General features: G+C 49.4%; 1 protein-coding gene across 1 annotated transcript in view; it reads right to left on the minus strand.

The window, feature by feature from the left end:
* Positions 1 to 12,251, minus strand: part of ACO1 (aconitase 1) — a 62,161-nt gene extending 49,910 nt beyond the window's left edge. Inside the window, exon 1 of the mRNA XM_081103406.1 lies at positions 12,098 to 12,251. The gene's annotated coding sequence lies outside the window, so the exon portion shown is untranslated. The remainder of the gene's footprint in view (positions 1 to 12,097) is intronic.
* Positions 12,252 to 19,980: the final 7,729 nt, after the last annotated feature.

The following is a 19,980-nucleotide window of genomic DNA, read 5'->3' on the forward strand; positions in this document are numbered from 1 at the left end:
CTCTTATGTTGCCCAAGGACATAGAGAGGCATAGAGATGAGTGGGCCCTACAGCCAACCCCAGGCTTTCCATGCACCTGTGGGAAGGAGCAGAGGAGAGGAGGAACCCTGAGCAGCAGGACGCCAGTCAGCAAGGGGTGGGAGGATGGACCAAACTGGGGGGGATGGGCCTTAGGGGGTACACAGTGTGCACAGGTGTCAGTTTCCAGGACAGTAGATTTTTAAAATGTATGCAAACAACAAAAAGAGTTCCTTCTGTATTTCATGTGGTTTACCTGCCTCTCTTCCTCTCTTCTCACTTTCCTAAAAACACCCACCTGAATTATCATGGCTTCCAACTCCAAAAGCAAATATCACTACATCTCTAGAGTTCAATTCAGTTCACTATAAAAATTAGATATGTTGCTTTTTCTGTTTGTTTGTTTAAAGAGAAATTAATTGGTCCCACTCCTAAACGGACGGTCATGTATCCGAACGTCATTCTACTTATAAACAACTTTTTGACCAAAGTGAGATTCCAAGGATGTCTATGTGACCATAAACAAGCCTGAGGTCAGGACCGTTCAGGCCAGCAAACCACCACGGCCTGTTAACTTGGTTCTCTCGCCAAGCGGGGAGCGAGAGATGACTTGTTTGCAGATGCATCTAGGAAACTGGAGTAGCCCAAGTATCTCTGAATTTTTCCAGAGACCAGATTGCCTCTTTGATCCTCTTAGAATCATAAAAAGTAATTTAAAAAAAACAAAAACAAAAATCTCTTGAATGTGGTACTTGTAATCGAAAGAATTTTGCAAGAGAAGTGATAAGAGCCATTGCCTGTTTTGGTAGAGAATGAAAAAGAGAAGAAGTAGTGCAGAAGGAGGGAGTTGGAGAGGGAAATGGCTTTATAACAGTAAAACCAAATCCATCAACACAGTTTTCTTTTCTATTTACATGCAAGGTGCACTTGACACTTTAAAAATGAACATGAGTCTGCCTTCTGTATCAGAAAGCTCTGCCATCACACAACGACTTGTCTCTTTTTACTAAATTTTTAAGTTAATCTGTTTTCTACTTGACAATCAACCAGAATCCTCCACCTATATCCCTAGGTCTTTTCAAGAGTTCTAACAGCTTTTAAATGATTCCGTTTCATTTCAGATAAGCCACATTACCTTCTGTGCCTCGGTTTCCTAATCTGTAACATAAGGTTAGTCGATGATCTAAAAAGGCCCTACCAAGTGAAAAAAAATCTGACTTATTCCTTCATTCATTTATTCAATACATATTTACAGTATCCATATGCCACAAACTGTTTTAGGCAGTAGGGATATACCCAGGAACAAAACTGACAAAGTTCCTGCCCTCATGGTGCTTCCACTTTAGTGGAGGGAGAAGGACTAAACAAATACATAACTAGACAAGCAATGTCAGACAGTGAGCAGCTGTGTGGATAAAGCAGGGTGAGAGCAGTGGGGAGTGCTGGGGCCTTGAAGGACGTCAAGAGATTAAGGCAGGCCTCATTGACATGGAGCCACTCGAGCAGAGCCTTGAAGGAAGCGAGAGAACAAGTTACGTGCAATCTGGAGGAGGGGTAAGATCACGTGCAAAGGCCCTGAGGTAGGTCTGAGAAAGGCACGAATGAGTGCAGAAAAAGAGGACAAGAGGAGGACAGAGCAGGCCACTCTAGCGATTTTGACTGAAGACAAACTACAGAGTACTCTCCTAGCTCTACCTTTGGTTTAAACTGTAGATTTCCAACATCTGAATTTGTTCAAGTTGGGTAAGAAATTAACTTGTCATATAAAGACTGCATTTAAAAAGTGGCTACTTCCTCAAATCTAACCCTTCTGTTTCTGAACCTCATTATGAAGTAACATTGGAAATTTCCAGGATGTATCCTAAAATGATCATGACTCACTCGGCACAGCCACTGCCAAAGGCAAGGGTCAGGATTTGGGGGGCCAGGCCATGGCCGCTACACTGCCTAAACCAGCAGCCCCTGCTCTTCACTTTCTGGCCAGAAAGTAAAATGCCTGCCTCTTCGAGGCTCCCGAGTGCTAGGCAGCAACCAAGGGGGCACAATATCATACGCAATCCCCAAGGAGAAAGGCTAGCCCCACACGTCCTTGAAGTTCACTTCATATCAACTGCATTACCACTAACTCAAAAGAATGAAATAGTGGGCGAATATAAGCAGAGTTTCCCCAAGAAGTCTTGGCGAACTTGAGAATTTATAATTCCAGAGATGCACTGAGAAAAGAAAGGCATCTTGGGGTCAGGAAACATTTGGCCGGGAAATAAAGGACGAAGCTGGACGGGCCTCCTCAGAACCAGGGGTCCTGACCCAGCCCGAGCTCTGCTCCCGACCTCCTCCTTTCCTCGTGAAGGTCAGTGCTCAGCTTTCCTAGAACGTGGGTCCCCTGCCCTGCAGCAACCCCCATCACCAGTGGGGCTTCCAAATTGACACGTGAGACACCCCAACCAAGGCCTACCGCAGCCCAGTCCTGAGAGCAGGCGTAGGGGCAGGCAGCTGGGGTGTTAGAGCATCACAGAGCACACGTAGTCGACACCCTTTCCTTACGAAAGCAGCCTGATGTCCTCCAGCCCCCGAACTCATTTCCTAGAATCTTGACCTTGTCTAACTCAGATTTGAGAAAGAGTGTCCCCACTAGAGGCTGGCTTCAGGGCTGCCCCAGGCCTCCCAGGGCAGCCTTTATCTCCATGGCTTCACCCAGTTTCAGAAGGCATCTACCCCACCCACCTCAGAACTGCTTGGACTCAAGAATGATGACTCACGATAGACAAGCTCTCAGAAGCTGGAGGTATAAACCCGTATGTTTACTGGTTTTCCAGAAGGAAGGCAGCTGGCGGGAGGCCCCGATGCTCCTGGCTTCTGACCCGCACTGGCTGGGCCCACAGCAGCGGGGCTGTGTGGTCAGGAGCTGAGACCCCGGAACCAGGCTGCAGGTGTGCGGCAGGGAGAATGGAACGCAAAGCCAAGTCCACCGGCTCTAAGGCCCGGCTCTTAAGCCCTGTGCCCTGGCCCGTCTCAGGGTACCCACCCAACAGTGGCATGGTATCCACACGCAGAGGCAACTTCACTGGGTCCATGATGTGACAAGTAATAGAATGGATTAGGCCAGGGGTGGGCAAACTTTTTGACTCGAGGGCCACAATGGGTTCTTAAACTGGACCGGAGGGCCGGAACAAAAGCATGGATGGAGTGTTTGTGTGAACTAATATAAATTCAAAGTAAACATCATTACATAAAAGGGTACGGTCTTTTTTTTCAATAGTTTTATTCAATTCAAACGGGCCGGATCCGGCCCGCGGGCCGTAGTTTTCCCACGGCTGGATTAGGCCATGACACATCTGGTGGCTGAGCTGTTCAAGAGAAGGGCCTGGCCCAGGTTCATGAGCTTAATGCGGACATTTATGGACCACCAGGACAAAGGGATAAAAGCCCCTGTGCTTTGGTCACACACAGACTGGTCGGGAGGTAGTGGCAGATGGAGGGTGACCTTAACCTGCCTGGGAGGTGTGAGGAAGGCCTCCAGGTACAGGCAACACCTTGCAGGAGCCTTCCAGAAGGACACAGCCAGCGGGAGAGAGTCAGGAAGAGAAACTACGGGCAGAAAACAGCACATGCGTAGGCCCCGGAGGTGGGAGTCCTACAGGGTGCACGCTGGGCAGGCCCGAGAGGAAAAGGAGGGCAGGGTCCACATCATGAGGGACTTCACAGACGGGTTCGGATTCATCCTGAAGACAAGAATGCACAGTAAAGGGTCCTAAGCTGCAGTCTCCAAGACCTGATCTGACTGTCAGAGATCAGCCTGGTGGTGGTGGGGACTGACTCAGGGCCAGGCGGCAGGGAGGCAGGCTACGGTGCTACTGCAGTCACATCAGGAAAAGAGAACAGAGGCTCTCGATCTCTTATTTTTAAAAAAAGATTTTTATTGATTTCAGAGAGGAAGGGAGAGAGATAGAAACATCCATGATGAGAGAGCATCACTGATTGGCTGCCTCCTGCACGCCTCCCACTGGGGATCTGAGCCCACAACCCCGGGCACGTGCCCTTGACCGGAATCAAACCCAGGACCCTTTAGTGCCCAGGCCGACCTCTATCCATGAGCCAAACTAGCTAGGGCCAGTGGCTCCCCTTTTGAGTTAGACAAGTTCAAGAATCCCAGCACGAGTGAGGAAAGCAGGATGGACGCAGGGTGAGCACTGAAGACAGAGAGGTCTGGGAGGGCGCCTATGTCTGCACTTGGGCGCAACTGGCAGGACCAATGACTAACATGGGAACCAGGATGTTGGGGTGGATTTGGGGTGACGACATCCAGCAGGCAGCTGCATACCTGGGCCTGGAGCTCAGGAGCTCTGGGCTGGGACGGAAAGCAGAAGAACAGCAGCAATCACCAGGCATTATGCCATGAGCGCCACATCATTCCGCCAGCACTGGGCCCGATGGCATGTGCTGGGCGCCTGTGGGGTGCCAGGCACCTCACCCACATTGTGTAATATGGTCTCTCAGCAGCTGCGTGAGAAAGGCATCACCATCCCATTTTATCGAGGATCAGAGGGGTTCAGGAACTTGCCAAGGTCTAGCGACTGGTACCTGGCCAAGCTGGGAGTCAGACCAAGGCCCCCTGGTGCCCCGGCTGCACAAGTGACAGCATTTTATAGTCACTCCTCACATAAGGACTCAAATTAGCCCAATGGATTTAAAAAAATTAAATCTCACATTACAACAATCTTCAAACTCAAAGGTACACATGTGAGGACTAGCTAGTCAACCTCTATTTCCCCTAAAATATCCTTAACTTTGGCAACATTTATATGATAGCTAACTTTTAAAGGGTGGGTTGCTGTCACCAGTATAGACATCACCGGCACAAACAAAGCAACTCACTCCTTACCTGAGCAAACAGGGGTTTTATAAAGCATACCATCCTGCAGACTAGCGAGGCTGTCAGGCCCCACCAGATGACACAACCGTACTTTTGGTACGGCTGCCCTGGCGCAGCTCTTGCATAGAACAGACGGTCAGCAACGATTTTCACCCCTCCTCAACTGAAGAGTCAGACCTGGCGATGAGGTGGGAGGGCACTGTCTTACCCTGAAGCAGCTTCTTTGTGAATGATGCCATGGCGTGAGCTGTGCTCTGAAATGTCACAATAATTGTCTTAAAAGAATGACGAGGATAAGGAATAATTAAGTGCTCCGTAAACATCTGCTTGAGCAAATCACACCATCCAAACACGGGCTTGCCCAGAGTCATCTTACGTCAAGAACAGAATGAGACTCACACCAGCACTCATGCACTAGCCTTGCCAACTCATCAGAAGGTAGATAACTTTTAAAGCAAAGACGAAAGCAGAACACAAGGAATCAGAAACAACTGGCCCATGTGTCCAGGGCAGACCCCCCACTCTGCCCATCACACCAACATGGTGCAATAAATAGTTTCAAGTAGCACAGTGGTCCTCAACCTTCCTAATGCCGCGGCCCTTTAATACAATTCCTCATGTTGTGGTGACCCCCAATTTCATTGTTCAAATTGAACATAATTAAAGCATAGTGATTCATCACAAAAACAATAAGTAATTATACATGTGTTTTCCGATGGTCTTAGGTGACCCCCGTGAAAGGGTCGTTCGACCCCCAAAGGAGTCACGACCCACAGGTTGAGAACCGCTGCTTTAGTAGTTCTATGGCAGTAAGGGACACATACTTACTTACCTCAAGAGCCTGGTATGTCTCCCCAAAGACATATAATGCTCAGAAAGACAGATCCCTGTCTTTGCATGTTTGCAACATAGAATCTCAAAGCCCTCTGGTTTCCAATCAACACCAAAACTCCGACTGCCATTTTCTGGAGGTAAGTATTCAAGATTCACTTACCTTCCTAAAGCTCAGTTACTTCTTTGCAGATTTAAGGGAACAATACCTGGCCTGCACTGCTCTGCCCAGCTCACAGTGGCTGCTGTATAACTAAACAAGGCAACCGAGGGAAGCACAGTGCACGCTGGGAACTCTATACCTGTGACCTACCATCATTCATGAGATTGCTATCCCCTTACTTCATGGGGCAGGGGGATTCTAAATATGGCCCATTTCTTTACTGAAGATTTAAATCTACATTTTATTTTTTTAAATATATTTTATTGATTTTTTACAGAGAGGAAGGGAGAGAGATAGAGAGTTAGAAACATCGATGAGAGAGGAACATCGATCAGCTGCCTCCTGCACATCTCCTACTGGGGATGTGCCCGCAACCCAGGTACATGCCCTTGACCGGAATCGAACCTGGGACCTTTCAGTCCGCAGGCCGACGCTCTATCCACTGAGCCAAACCGGTTTCGGCTAAATCTACATTTTAAAACACTATGGATACTCTGAAATCCATCCAGAGCCACTCTTATCTACTGGGGGAAAAACAGTATAAAATCAGAAAAGACCTAAAGGCTCCAGATAGGTATTTGAAAAAAATGGTAACAGATCAAATTGAAGTCTTTTCGTCACAATGCTTTAAAATGTTTTAAAATCCTCACAGGTGACATCAAATGTTCTTGGTGCTAGGCGGGATCTGTGAATTTTTCTTTCAATGTGATGCATTTCTTTTATAATAAAAAATTTCTCACCCTAGCCGGTTTGGCTCAGTGGATAGAGCATCGGCCTGCGGACTGAAGGGTTCCAGGTTTGATTCCGGTCAAGGGCTCATGCTTTGGTTGCCAGCTCCTGGTCCTGGTCGGGGGTATGTGGGAGGCAACCAATCGATGTGTCTCTCTCACATCAGTGTTTCTCTCTGTCTCTCCCTCTCCTTTTCACTCTCCCTAAAAATCAATGGAAAAAAGGTGAGGATTAAAAAAAAAATTCCCTTCAATGAACTTGATTCAAATTAATGTAGCATCTATTCTTTAAGTGTCTCCTTTGCATTAAGCATTGCTAAGTAACACTGAAGACAAGGAAAACACTTCTTTGCTTCATACAAATAAATCTAACCAGATCAGCACACAAATCACTATAGCAGGATAAGGACCATAAGAAAGGTCCCTGGGAGACAGCTGGAACGAGGGGAGTAGAGAAAGGCTTTGCAGAGAAGCGGAGAAGGAGGGAGGGAAGACACATTTAAACGGCAGAGCAAACACGGCCCAGAGAGCGGGACAGCACAGCAAGCGTTCAAGGTCCACTCGGTGGTTGAGGGGTGCTGACACTGGGGCAGAAGAGTGTAAAGGTTTGGCTACAGCAGTCAGTCCATGCTTGTTACTAAAAAGACACAACAAAGAGGAGTATTTTTTGTTCATTTATACAGTTGAAAATGAGGATGTCAGAGAGAAAAACGAGTATATATGAAACAAAATCAGCCAAATGTTAACGTTCCTATTGGTTGAGCTGGAGGTATCTACTCTCCACTTCTTCATATGTCTGACATTTTCCATTAAAAATGGCCAAAAAAGAAATGAAGGGCAGGCGATCTAGGGAGGGGGTCAGCTGATGGCTTCTCAGATGATGGTGTTGATGAAGAACTTTCCGACCTCTGGGTCAACTGGAGGGAGAGGGTGGACCGAGGCTGGAGCCCACGCCACGGGGAAGTTGGCAGCACAGCGTGACGACGGCCTGGCAGTGGGCCTGTTTTCGGTTCCCCACGCCTGTCACTCGGCCCTTGGTCCCCCACTTCCCACTGGGGGGAAGGGAGCTGCAGGGGTCTGCTCCCAGGCAAGTGGGTGGTAAGTCTGTCTAAGACAAATGAAGGCTACCGGGTTGTTCACATACTAGGTGTACAGGTAACTGTAGGGCGTATTTTTGGTCCTGTCCAACTGAATACTTGTCATATCAAATTTAATACTTTTTGAATACTAGCTAGAAAATATTGATAAGCAAAGTGAAGACAATTTAGAGCCAGAGCGCAGAGAAAAGCCCTCGGTGCGTGGCAGAGCCTTGGCCTCAGCCCACGCGTGTGCACACCCACACAGACAGGCACATGCTTCCTCTCCTTGAAAAACAGGATCACAGGGAAATATTCTTGGGTAATATGTTTTTTAATTAACTGTACTTCTGGCTACTTTGTGAAATAGCATTTTACAACACCATTGTAAAGGCTGTGTGATAGTCCAGTAAAGAACACTTTGATCTGGGGCTTAAATCTAACAATGCTGTCTAACGAAATATTCCGATCTGAGAGGGCTGTTGCTCAAGATTATTCTGCATTAATATATATACCAGGACCATGCACACTTGTTCAGAACCATGATGTGACAATGAACATGATTTTCTTTATTGGGGGAGAGGAGGCTGCAGTAACATTTTTTTTTTACTAGAGAAATAACTATCTTCTTTTTTAAAATACAGGTTGTTGGGATTTTAGTTTTGTTTTCAGGTTGTAAAAGCAATACATGAATGCTGCAGGGGAGGCACACATATGGTATCACAAAATGTAACAAAGTCCACTGTCTTCTTCCACCCATTCCACACTAACTATAACTTTAATAGTTCAGTATATCTGTCTCCCAAACATCTATAAGGCAATTTTAAATAGATGGAATATGTAAGCACACACCCATATGACTTAGGTACATATATAGACACACAAATGCCCATTTACACATACATACACACAATGTACCTTTACAGTGTATAACCTATATACATATAATGAGATTTTTTTCTTTTTATTTTCTTTTTTTAATTCTCACCCGAGGATATGCTTTTATTGACTTTTAGAGAGAAAGGAAGGGGGGGGGGAGAAAGAGAGAGAGAGAAACATCAATCAGTTGCCTCCCATACACACACGCCCTGAATGGGGATCAAACTCACATCGTAGGTATGTGCCCTGGCTGGGAATCGAACCCCTGCAACCTTTTGTTGTACAGGATGATGCTCCAACCAATGGACACCCAAAATCACACTGGGCTACGCTGCAGGTCCCTCCATCCCAGCATGTCCAAGACGGCTCCAGAGAGACAGCTGGGAACAAAGACACCCCTTCCCTCCCCCACCCATGGCTGTGTCCTCAAAACTTGAACATACTCGGCCTTCCTTTAAATAACCGACTATGGATTCTCCTTTGATTCCAAGTCCTTGGCTGTTGTCACTCTAGCCATGTCTATCTTGGAATATCAAGTCCCTAGTATTCATGCATAAAGTCCTAAAGAATTTCCTTTCCCATGAAACTACCTGCTTGAAGCATGGCTCCTGTTTCGACATTCTAGCACAGGGGTCAGCAAACTGAAGCTTAGCACCTGTTTTTATAAATAAAGCTTTATTGGAACTCAGCTGTGTCCATTCATTCACATATAGTCTCTGGCTGCTTTCACACTACAACAGCAGAGCTGAATAGTCGCAACGGAGACAGGAGAGCCCACAGAGTGTAAAATGCTATCTGACTCTTTACAGAAATATGCTGATGCATATTCTAGAATATAGTGAAAACACTATTTTTCCCCCTATCAAAAATTTGGAGAGCTTGAATCACGCACCCCATACCCAGTGTTTTTGTCCTGCCTAATCAGTCTGTTTTCTATTAAAATACAGAGGAAAATCGCCCTGCTCTGACAACAGCAACGGTGTGCTGGTAAACCTTTAACAACGTGCAGGGCGTGGGGGAGCCCTGACTTCAGGGCAGATTTCCGTGGTGTCCATACACGGATGATGGCTTACTCCAAGCTAAAACATGTGATGCCACTGGAACGGAACCGGAAGAAATGCATACAAACACTAGTGCCAACCGGCTCCAGCAAAACACTGGCCCCTCCAGACATCCGCAGTGTCCCAACCTGGGACATCGGTGGCCCAAGCTCTCACTTTAAAGACGAGGAGACTGAGGCCCCGAGAGAGCAAGTGCCTTGCCCAGGACCGGGCTGGTGACCGAGACCCGGCTGGAGCTCCTTTCCCCGTAGAGTCCGGCTGCCTCACCGGGAGGGACTCCCTCCACAAAACAGCGGAGGAAGGAAGGCAAAGGAAGTTGTTGGCTAGGCGCGCGGCCATAAACGTTGGTTTTATTAGTGCTTCACAGTTTGGGGCCTGGCTTTCTCAGCACCTGCCCTGAAGCACACACCTGGAAGGGGAGCTGGTCCTCACCCAGGGCCATGTTTCCTGTGGACACTCTGTCTCAATGAGCCAGCAGTTCCCTGGGGGACCGCCAGACGGGAAGCTCCCGTAAGACGGGGCCGAATCTGTGTTTGCTCCTACTTTCCCCAGGATCCAGTGCAGAGCCGGGCACGGGCTGGGGCAAGGTAAGTAGGTCAATACATATCTTTATACCAAGAACAGAGCAGGTGCTCAGAGGTTAGATCCACTGGCTGCTCCTATCTGCAGGGAGTGTAACTACAGATGCAACACGCCCGCGTGCCTGCACCATTTCCAAGGGAGCGGCTGCAGTGCGGAGCACAAGAGGCCCTGTGGATGGAGGAGCGGAAGGGACAGACTTAGAGAACTCCTTGTCTAGGACGTATGTCACCTCTCTCTGAACTTGTGCTGACCGAACTTGGCGTGGAGGAAATAACCAGAGAGGGAGCCCACCTACCACACAGCAGGAAGGATGCAGCAAGGGCCCCTCACTGACACACCTCTGCACGTGGAAAGTGCCAGAGCACCAAGGCTGGGGAGTCAGTTTCCAACAAACTCAAGGCTATGCAACTGCAAGCAGACATGAGCAAAGAGCAAAGACAGACAAAAGCATGCACGCACTCCTGTTCTTGCAGAGATAACTTCTGGTCACAGTCACACAGACCCCTGCACACTCCACACAAGCTCCCGGTGGGCTCTTCTCGGGACCCTGATGCAGACAGGTCGCTCTGCAGGCACAGAAACAACCAAAGCCACCTGTGAGCCCTGCGGAGCCTTCAGGAGGCCAGCAGGGCTCATCCTCGCGTATGTGGGGCCCCAGCACTTGGTCCCAAATTGCAGAGGTTAACGCTGCCCATGGCATGGGCTGGCGCGTGCTCCATTCAGAGGAAGGACCGCAAACAAGAAGCCGGGCCCTAGGTTTAAGCCTCGGGAGCATTCCCCGCACCAGTGGTTCTCAGGGTGTGGGGCGGAACCGGGCAGCCTAGGAGTCCACAGGTCAACACCAGTTTTGCAATAACACCAAGGGGCTGTTTGCTTTTCCACGCTCAGGTTTTGAGGAGGACACACAGGGAGGTTTTCCAAGGCTACATGGCACGTGATCTTGCAAAGACCGAATGCAGAAGCAGATAGAAGAATCCGGCCGCCTACTATGAAACCTGACATCAAAGAAATTTGCAAAAATGCAACATGTCGCTCTTCTCGGTAACATTCTGTTTTGGACAACATGGCCACTTTCAGAAGAACATGGTAGGCTAACTATAACAGGACCACTATTATTTTAAAATAAACATTTCTGTTGTAGATGGTAAGTATCGAAGGATATAGCCCACATAGACAAAAGCTCCTTAGTACACTCCTATTTAAGAGTGGATAGGGGGTTTGAGTCTCCCCAGAAGTCTGAGAACTGCTGTCCCGGAGGCTGTGCCCCACGGCCCTGACCCCCAGGCGCTCTGCGCGGTGCAGGAAGGAAGACATGCCATTCCGCGTGCGGGCGGACTGAGGAAGCGGCCCCTGCTCCCCGCTGCTCTCTGATCTACCAGGATGTGCTCCGCGCCAGCCCTTCCCTCTGCCACCCAGGGGTGCTGTCCCCTCGCCCGTTTTCCTCCCGCCACTTGGTGTGGACTGCCGATCGGCCGGCACCGCCGTGAGGATTTCCCGGTCCGGCCGGCGCGGGCCCGGCGAGGCCTACCCGGGAGGCCCGCACACCCTCCTCGGAGTCAGGACTGCCCGCTCGGCCGGCACAGCCTGGGGAGGGTTCCCGGCGGCGCGCACACCCAGGCGCCGGGGCGAGGGGAGCCACTCCGGCCCCGACCCCTGCGCCCCGCGCGGCACGGGCTGGGGACAAGGCGAGGAGGTCAGTCCCCGGGGAGGGCGAGTCCCCGATGCTCCCCTCGGCCTCCCGGACTCTCCCGTCCCGGGCCGCCCAGCGCCGGAGTCGAGCTCGGGAACGTGGCCCGGACGCCGCGAAAGAGGCTCGCGCGGCTCCTCCCGGGACAGGGCGGCCGCGCTCCCGCCCGCGACGTCGGGTCGGCCGGGTCGGCACTCACCGGGACTGCACGGCGGGCTCGGGGGCCAGGCGGACTCCACGCTGCTCCGGGGCCGCTCCAGGGCGCTGCGGGGCGCGCTTCCGCGAGCTGCACGGGTCCACCCGCTGCCACCTCCCCGGGCCCCTCCCCGCGCCACCCGGCCGGCCGCCAGGGGGCGGGGCAGGGGCGGGGCCAGAGCGCGGCCGGGAGGGTCCGAGCGGGGCCGGGGGGCGGGGCGGAGTCTGCCGGGCACCCCGCCCCGCCCCGCGGGAGGGACTTGGCCCCGGGAGGGGTAGCGGCCCGGCAGCCGCAGCTGGGGACCCCCGGTTCCTGGAGCCCGGGTCCACTCGTGCGCGCCCAGGGCCTGCGTCCAGGGCGACTTTAGCCACTTCGGGGCCTGGAGTGCGACTGCCAGGCTCGCGCTGGGAAGTGAGCCGAAGCGGGGTGGGGGAGGGAGGGGGCAGAAATGCAGCTTTTAAAAAGGATTTGGCTGCAAGGCCACTCTGGGGCTCCATTATTGGCTGCTGGGTAGGTGTGATCTTCTCGCTCCTCCCCCCCCCCCCCCACACACACATACGCCTTAATTCCATGCCAAGCGTGCCAAGTGGGCCTCGGGGTCATGCTGACATGATAGGAGACTGCAAGGTTTCCATGGTTACGAAAGCAAAGTTTCTAGGTGTGAATTTTTTAAAAACGTGTGGGAGCTCTTTCTAACACCTGCTGGGCCCCAGGAGAAGTGGCTGAGAGCGGCACTGGCCTTCTCCACGGGACCTGCTTTCGGGATGTTGGTAGGAATTTTACCCTTTCAGGCAACTGTGAGTCCAACGACGTGGTTAGGTCCTTCTGGATGAAAGGTGGTGAGGTTTTCCTGCCCAGTGAGATGGAAAGTTGTCATTTTCTATCTTTATTTGCCATATTACTTTATATTAGTTTCAGGCGAACGGCATAGTTGTTGACAATGTAGTTTTCTGTCTAGAGTATCCGGATAAATCAGCGATAAGATGAATAACAGCTAATATGAATGCCAACTGCTACCAGTTACCATGCCCGGAGTCTGCAGGGCCCTGTGGTTGGAGCTTTGCTGGTTATGTGCTTCCACTCTTCTGACTGCCCTATGCAGTGAGGAGTAGCACCCCGTTTTGCAAATATGAAATGTCGCACAGCCGGGATGCAGCCCTCAGGCCTGTCTGACTCTGAAGGCCACACTGTTTTCATCATGCTACACCATAGAGTACAGCTATCCCCTAGTCATATTTAATTTTTCAACATAAAGGATTATATTTAATTTTGAAAGGGGATATTTCCTATATTTCCTATATCAGAGAAGACTTCTCACCCAGTTTCTAAATTCCTTCCATTAACATTCATTGAACAAACTTTTCTTGAATGTCCACTGTAGGCCAGAGGTTCAGGACTAACCCAGAAAAATAATACTAGAGCCCCCTCCGTGGAAGTCAGGGAGAGCAGGGGGACAGCAGGAAGGGTGGAGGCGGGGAGGTAGGGAGAGAACATTTTCCAGCTAAATTTTGATTCTTACGGAGACAGCCACTCAGAAAGCAAAATGCCTTAATGTTAATGATAGCAGACATATCTTTATAGTAAAAGCCTTAGCGACCATCCAACTGTCCGACTGATAGCTATGACGCACACTGACCACCAGATGCTCAGTGCAGGAGCTGCTGAGCTGCAGAGACTTGGCAGCTGCGGTTCTCCGGTGATGCCCCCGGAACCAGAGAGGAGGGAGCCTGATTCCGGGGTGTGTCACCTGAGAACCACCCTCTTGCAATCCGGGACCCCTCGGGGGGATGTCAGAGAGCCAGTTTCAGTCTGATTCCCCACAGGCCAGGCCTAGGGACCCCACCGGTGCACGAATCCATTCATCGGGCCTCTAGTAATATGATAACTGATAATCCTTGACAGGAAGTAATTACATCAGAACTATAAAGGGAATTGAGATTTATTAGGAAAACCATAAGGAATCGTTCCCACATCACGCCACCCTGTTGCCCTTGGGACGGTCACCAGTGGCCTGCGTCCTACATGCAATTCCAGTGGCTTCTCTTCTGTGCCTGCCTTGCTGACTGCTCTGTGGTATTTGACACTGGTGACTAGTCTTTCTTTGAAATGTTAACCTCCTGTTGGCCTCAGAGCCCGCTGCTCCCCTGACTGACCCTTCCTTCGGCTCCTTCACTGCACTCTGCTCTCCCTTTTCCTGTGACTTCATAGACGGAGGGGCTTTCTTCGTCTCTCCCAGGCAGACTTCCTGCCACTGTAGCTGACCTGCGACATCGCCTTCTTTGATCTTAACTCCCGTCAGCTCTCTATGCTCTTTTATTTCCAGCCATTTGTGGGGCATCGGCCGCCACTGGGTATTCCAAAGGCACCTGGCACCCTTCCCGTGTGAAGTGGGACTTCAGTATCTTCTCTAACCTCCTGTCTGTCCCCTCCTAGCTGTGCAGTTGTTTCCTTGTTCTGAACACCACTTCTTGAACTGGGCTCTCACGGTGTGCTGAGAAAGCTAACCGTCTAAGGCAGTGGTTCTCAACCTTCTGGCCCTTTAAATACAGTTCCTCATGTTGGGACCCAACCATAAAATTATTTTCGTTGCTACTTCATAACTGTCATGTTACTACTGTTATGAATCGTCATGTAAATATCTGATATGCAGGATGGTCTTAGGCGACCCCTATGAAAGGGTCGTTCGACCGCCCAAGGGGTCGCGACCCACAGGTTGAGAACCGCTGGTCTAAGGGGTTCCGAGCCATATGACTATGCTCAGGCAGGGTCTGCCTGGGAACTAGCCCTGTCATAACAAAAGATTCTGCACGTGGCCCAGAGGAGTGCCTAGGCTTCATGGACCTTCTGAGAGGAAGCCACCGGGAGAGGTACCTGCTCATGCACCACAGGTCTGCGCCCAGTGGCAGAGGGTCCCCAGGTGAGGTACCAGCATTGCTCTTTCTAGCTGCCTTAGCATCAGAAGCCCCAGCTAGTGTAAGAAGAACCATGAGGATTTGGTTGGACCTGTTACGATCTCAGGAATGTCTCGTTGCACTCCCACTGACTTCAGTTACTTACATGAATCGGACTGACTCAGTGTATAGAAGGGTCCGAAAAACTGGCCCCAGCTAACTTCGTTTCATGCTTTTGTTTTTACACACACACCCAGGGAAAAGCCCTGAGACGGAAAAGCTACCTCTGTCAGCGGGAGGCAGGAAAAACTGAAGAAAGAGGCGGCCACTCTCGTCTGGCAGCTAGCGGGGCCTGTTACGGGAAGCGTACACAGCAGGTGCATTTGAGCAGCTGCAAGGCAAAGCGGACGCTGTCCACATGGCTCGGCAGGCGCCAGGGATGACACCGGGTGAAGGGGGCGGAGATGAGGAGAGATACCAGTCCGTGACTGCTACCAAGGACAGGAAATTGCTTCACAGGCCAGGCCAGGTCAGGGTAATAGCCTGTTCTAGGAACCAGCACATAGCCAGAGGCAGGCGAAGGCTGGTGTATGGCAGAATGAACCTCGTTTACAGTCACACTGTCTCTAAGCGGAGCTTGGTAAGCAATCTGTGTTCTGGCCCAGGTCCAGCCGGCGGGTCCCAGCAGCGGTCACGTCATGGAACCGTCTCTCCTCCACAGCTTCGCAATTTATAATGCACGTTCAGACATGTTATTTGATGGAAAGGAAGTGATGTAAGAGAAAGGCCGTCTAGAACAGTCCCCAAACCTCTTGGTGCACTGGAAGCATATATCCCAGGCTGCACTCTTACAAAGACCACGTTCGAGAAGCTGACCACCCTTTGAGAGACACCAGTGGTGGGTCACAGACTGGGTGTTTCGAAGAATCACCTGGGGGCACCTATTAAAAATACAGCCTCCTTCCCCGGCCGGTGTAGCTCAGTGGTTGAACCAGGAGGTCACCAGTTCAATTCCCAGTCAGGGCACATGTCTGTGTTGCAGGCTTGATCCTCAGTAAGGAGGCATGCAGGAGGCAGCTGATCAATGATTCTCTCTCATCAGTAGTGTTTCTATCTCTCTCTCTCTCCCTTTCCCTTCCTCTCTCTGAAATCAATAAAAAAATATTTTTAAAAATACAGCCTTTTTGCCCTGGCCAGTGTGTCTCAGTCGGTTGTACCATCATGCCTTACACAGAAAGGTCACGGGTTCGATTCCATACCCAGGTTTCGGGTTCGACCCCCGGTTGGGGAGCAATTGCGAGGCAACCAATAGATGTTTCTCTCTCGCTCTCTCCCAGATCAATAAAAACATATACTTGGAGGCAGATTTAAAAAAACATAAAAATACAGCCTCCTGTGTCCCCCACCTCCCAGAACACCTGACTCATTAGGGCAGGTGGGGTTGCGCTGAGCCTGAGGAATCTAAGTGCTGTAGGTAGCTGGGCTCTAGCAGGTCCAAGGTCGGCACCAGGGAGCTACTCCCTGGAAATATTCGCTCCGTGAGGGCGCGACCATGCCAGTTTGTTCATCACCCCTAACAGGAGCCTGGCGTATAGTAGGCACTACATACATGTTTGTTGACTGACTTACAGCCAGTTTCTTCTGACCCCGCTTCACTGCTCTCTGTTGGCCTGTCTGCTGTGCAGTATTCTCATAACACAGAGGGAGACATCTTTTTGGCAATAAACGAAGTATGAGGCAGTCTTTCCTGAAGTGTTTGTGTAAAGGGACTTTAGAATACCAAAGCTCATCACCGAATGATGTCGGCCTCAGACGCGAGGAAGTTTGAAATAAATGTTTTGCTCCTCAAAAAAAAGTGCTATAAGGAAAGGCAGTTCTTAGCCGCATATTGACCCCCCAAAGTATGCAACTGCCACCCCCTCCACACCTGTTATAGTCTTAATTTTGTGCTCTCTTTCTTGCTGTCCAAGTGCCTCAAGTCCCGAGCTGCCTTTCCGGGGAGCCAGGGTCATTTGTCCACCTTCTTAGCAATCAAGTGCCATTCCCTTGGCCTTGGCTAATCATAAAAGCCAAACGTGACTAAACGCCCCATGAAGTCTTCACAACAGCCCTTTGAGGCTGGCGACACTGTGGCCACTTCACAAATGAGATTCGGAATTTGCTTCACATAATTTGCTTCAGGTCACATGACTCATAAATGCTGATGCTGGGCTTGGAACGAAGGCTGTTCCAACTCCTGAGCTTGTGCTTTTAACCTCTACGCAACGACATGCAATCTTATTGACGTGAAATCACTGGATACCCCGAGGTTATACATCACTTACCCTCTGCACGAAAGAAGGGGAGCTTAGGCGTCCTGGGAGGGAACGTTGGTCTATCGTAGGGTCTAGGATCCCCTATTCATGTATTGCAGGGCGTCTTCTCCGTGATAACAGCACAGCCGAGCGCAGCCCTGCACTGTAGGTGCACCTGGGGGTGCAGTGAGGTCATTGTTCAGAGGCTGCTGCTACTCACCAGTTTGTTTGTTTTTCAGACAATGACTCGATAACATTGACAGCTGAGAGTTTAAAAAGGTAGCACACTTGTCGCTTATTGGACTCATTTCCATTCCCAGTTTACGAAGAGACTGCTTTCACATATCAGTGTGAGTAATTTTTAAAGTCTTACTATAGCCTCTATGTCTCTGATGCTCTCTTGACTCTTTCCCATGCTTTCGTCTCTTTGTCCTTCATTCTGGGCATTTCTGACTGACCTGCCTTCCATTTACTGTGAAAGCAGTGGATTCCCGGAGCTCATTTCCACTCGGCTCCAAAGTAAACTCACTATATGCATAGCACCCACCTAGGCCTCTACCTGCTGTACCCATTGCGCTTTCTATCAAAATACCAATGGTATATTTCACAGAACTAGACTAACCCAAAAATTTATATGGAGCCACAAAAGACCCTGAATAGCCACATCAATCTTGAGAAAGAATAACGTTGGAGGCATTATGCTACTTGATAGCAACCTGTACTACAAGGCTATAGTAATCAAAATAGTATGATACTGGCATAAAAACAAACATATAGATCAAAGGAACAAAATAGAGATCCCTGAAATAAACACACCCCTCTATGAGCAATTCATATTTAACAAAGAGGCAAGAACATACAATGGTGTAACAACAGTGTATTCCAGTGGTCCTCAAACTACGGCCTGCGGGCCACATGCAAATACAAATATTGTATTTGTTCCTGTTTTGTTTTTTTACTTCAAAATAAGATATGTGCAGTGTGCATAGGAATTTGTTCATAGTTTTTTTTTTTAAACTATAATCCAGCCCTCCAACGGTCTGAGGGACAGTGAACTGGCCCCCTGTTTAAAAAGTTTGAGGACCTCTGGTCTATTCAATAAATGGAGTTGGGACATTGGACAGATACACACACACACAAAAGAGAAACTAGACCACTTTCTTACACCACATACAAAAAATGGATTAAAGATTTAAATATAAGACTTGAAACAATAAAACGCCTAGAAGAAAACATAGGCAGTTAAATCTCTGACATTTCTCTTAGTGAAATTTTTTTTCCTGATATATATCTTCCTTGGGCAAGAGAAACAAAAGAAAAAAATAAACCAATGGAACTATATCAAATTCTATAAACAGTTTGTGTATAGCAAAGAAAATCATCGACAAAATGAAAAGACAAACAAACTAAATTGAAACAGACTCATAGATACAGAGAACAGACTGATGGTTGCCGGGGGGTTAAGGTACTGAGTGAAGAAAGTGAAAGGGTTAAGAAGTACAAATTGGTAGTTATAAAATAGCCACAGTGTGTAAAGTACAGTATAGGGAATATAGTCAATAACGTCGTAATCACTATGTGTGGTGCCAGGTGGGGGTGCTGGAAAGATCAAGGGAGGGAGCACTTCGTAAAATGTATGATGGTCTGACCACTGTGCAGTACACCTGAAACCATATTGCAGTAATATTGAATGTAAAAAAAAGCCATCCTCCACAGCCTGTCTTCTTCTTCCCTTCTACTTTTTGGACTTTTATCAGCTGTAGTCCTTAATATGCCTGTTAGACTTCTTGGTCCGTTGGTCCATGATCCCAGAGGGCAGTGATTCTCAATCAGGTCAGTTTAATCCCTCCAACCCCCTCATGTGACATTGTCTGGATCCATCCTGAATTGTCCCAACTGGAGGGTGTATGTGTGCACTTCCAGCATTTATTGGGTAGAAGCAGGGATGCTGCTAAACACTTTAGAGTAAACAGAATGTTTCCACGAGCAAGTGATTATCCAGCCCCAACGGTCTCTAATGCCGAGGTTCAGCACCCTGCTATGGGGGGAGGGGGCGGTCCACATTTACACTGATGTGTCTGGGAAAGGAAAGTTAAAGTGACCTTGTAGGGAGGACCTTTTGAGCAGAGTCAGTATCATTGTGACTGTCAGTGTCGAATATATGGAAGATGCTTATGTCACACGTGCTTGTGCTGTGAATGCTCATGAAGTCCAGAAGGTTTTCTTGCATTCAGAGACTGTGGCACGTAGAGAGGTAACCTCGGTCCTCTTCGCAGCCGGCTAGGGAAAATCAGTAACATCTGAGAAGAAATGAAAGTCAGAGCTTTAGTTCTGTTGCAAAACGCAGAGGCAGTTTCCTAATACAACACCGCCACCTTCTGGAAGCAGGCACCAACTACACCTCTTTACCCAGCTCCACGCTGCAGTCTGCTGTCCCCATTTCGGGGTGTGTCAACTAAGACTTGACAACTAATAAGGAAAAGGCTCAATATACCCCCCTTGTCAAGTGGAAATAGAATATTCAAGGATGCGGTGGCCTGGTCCCACAGCATCTCAGTTTATATGAAAAAGTGGCAGCTAAAGGGGAAACTTCATTGCATTATGCCGCCTGAAGTAAAGCCACCGGCTCCATGGGGCCCCATTCACAGGGGTTCACCCCAGCGCCGGGGCCTGGTCAGTGACGGTGCAGTGAGCTGAACCC

Source organism: Myotis nattereri (assembly GCF_964212035.1).
Source record: "Myotis nattereri genome assembly, chromosome: 12".
Lineage (NCBI taxonomy): Eukaryota > Metazoa > Chordata > Mammalia > Chiroptera > Vespertilionidae > Myotis > Myotis nattereri.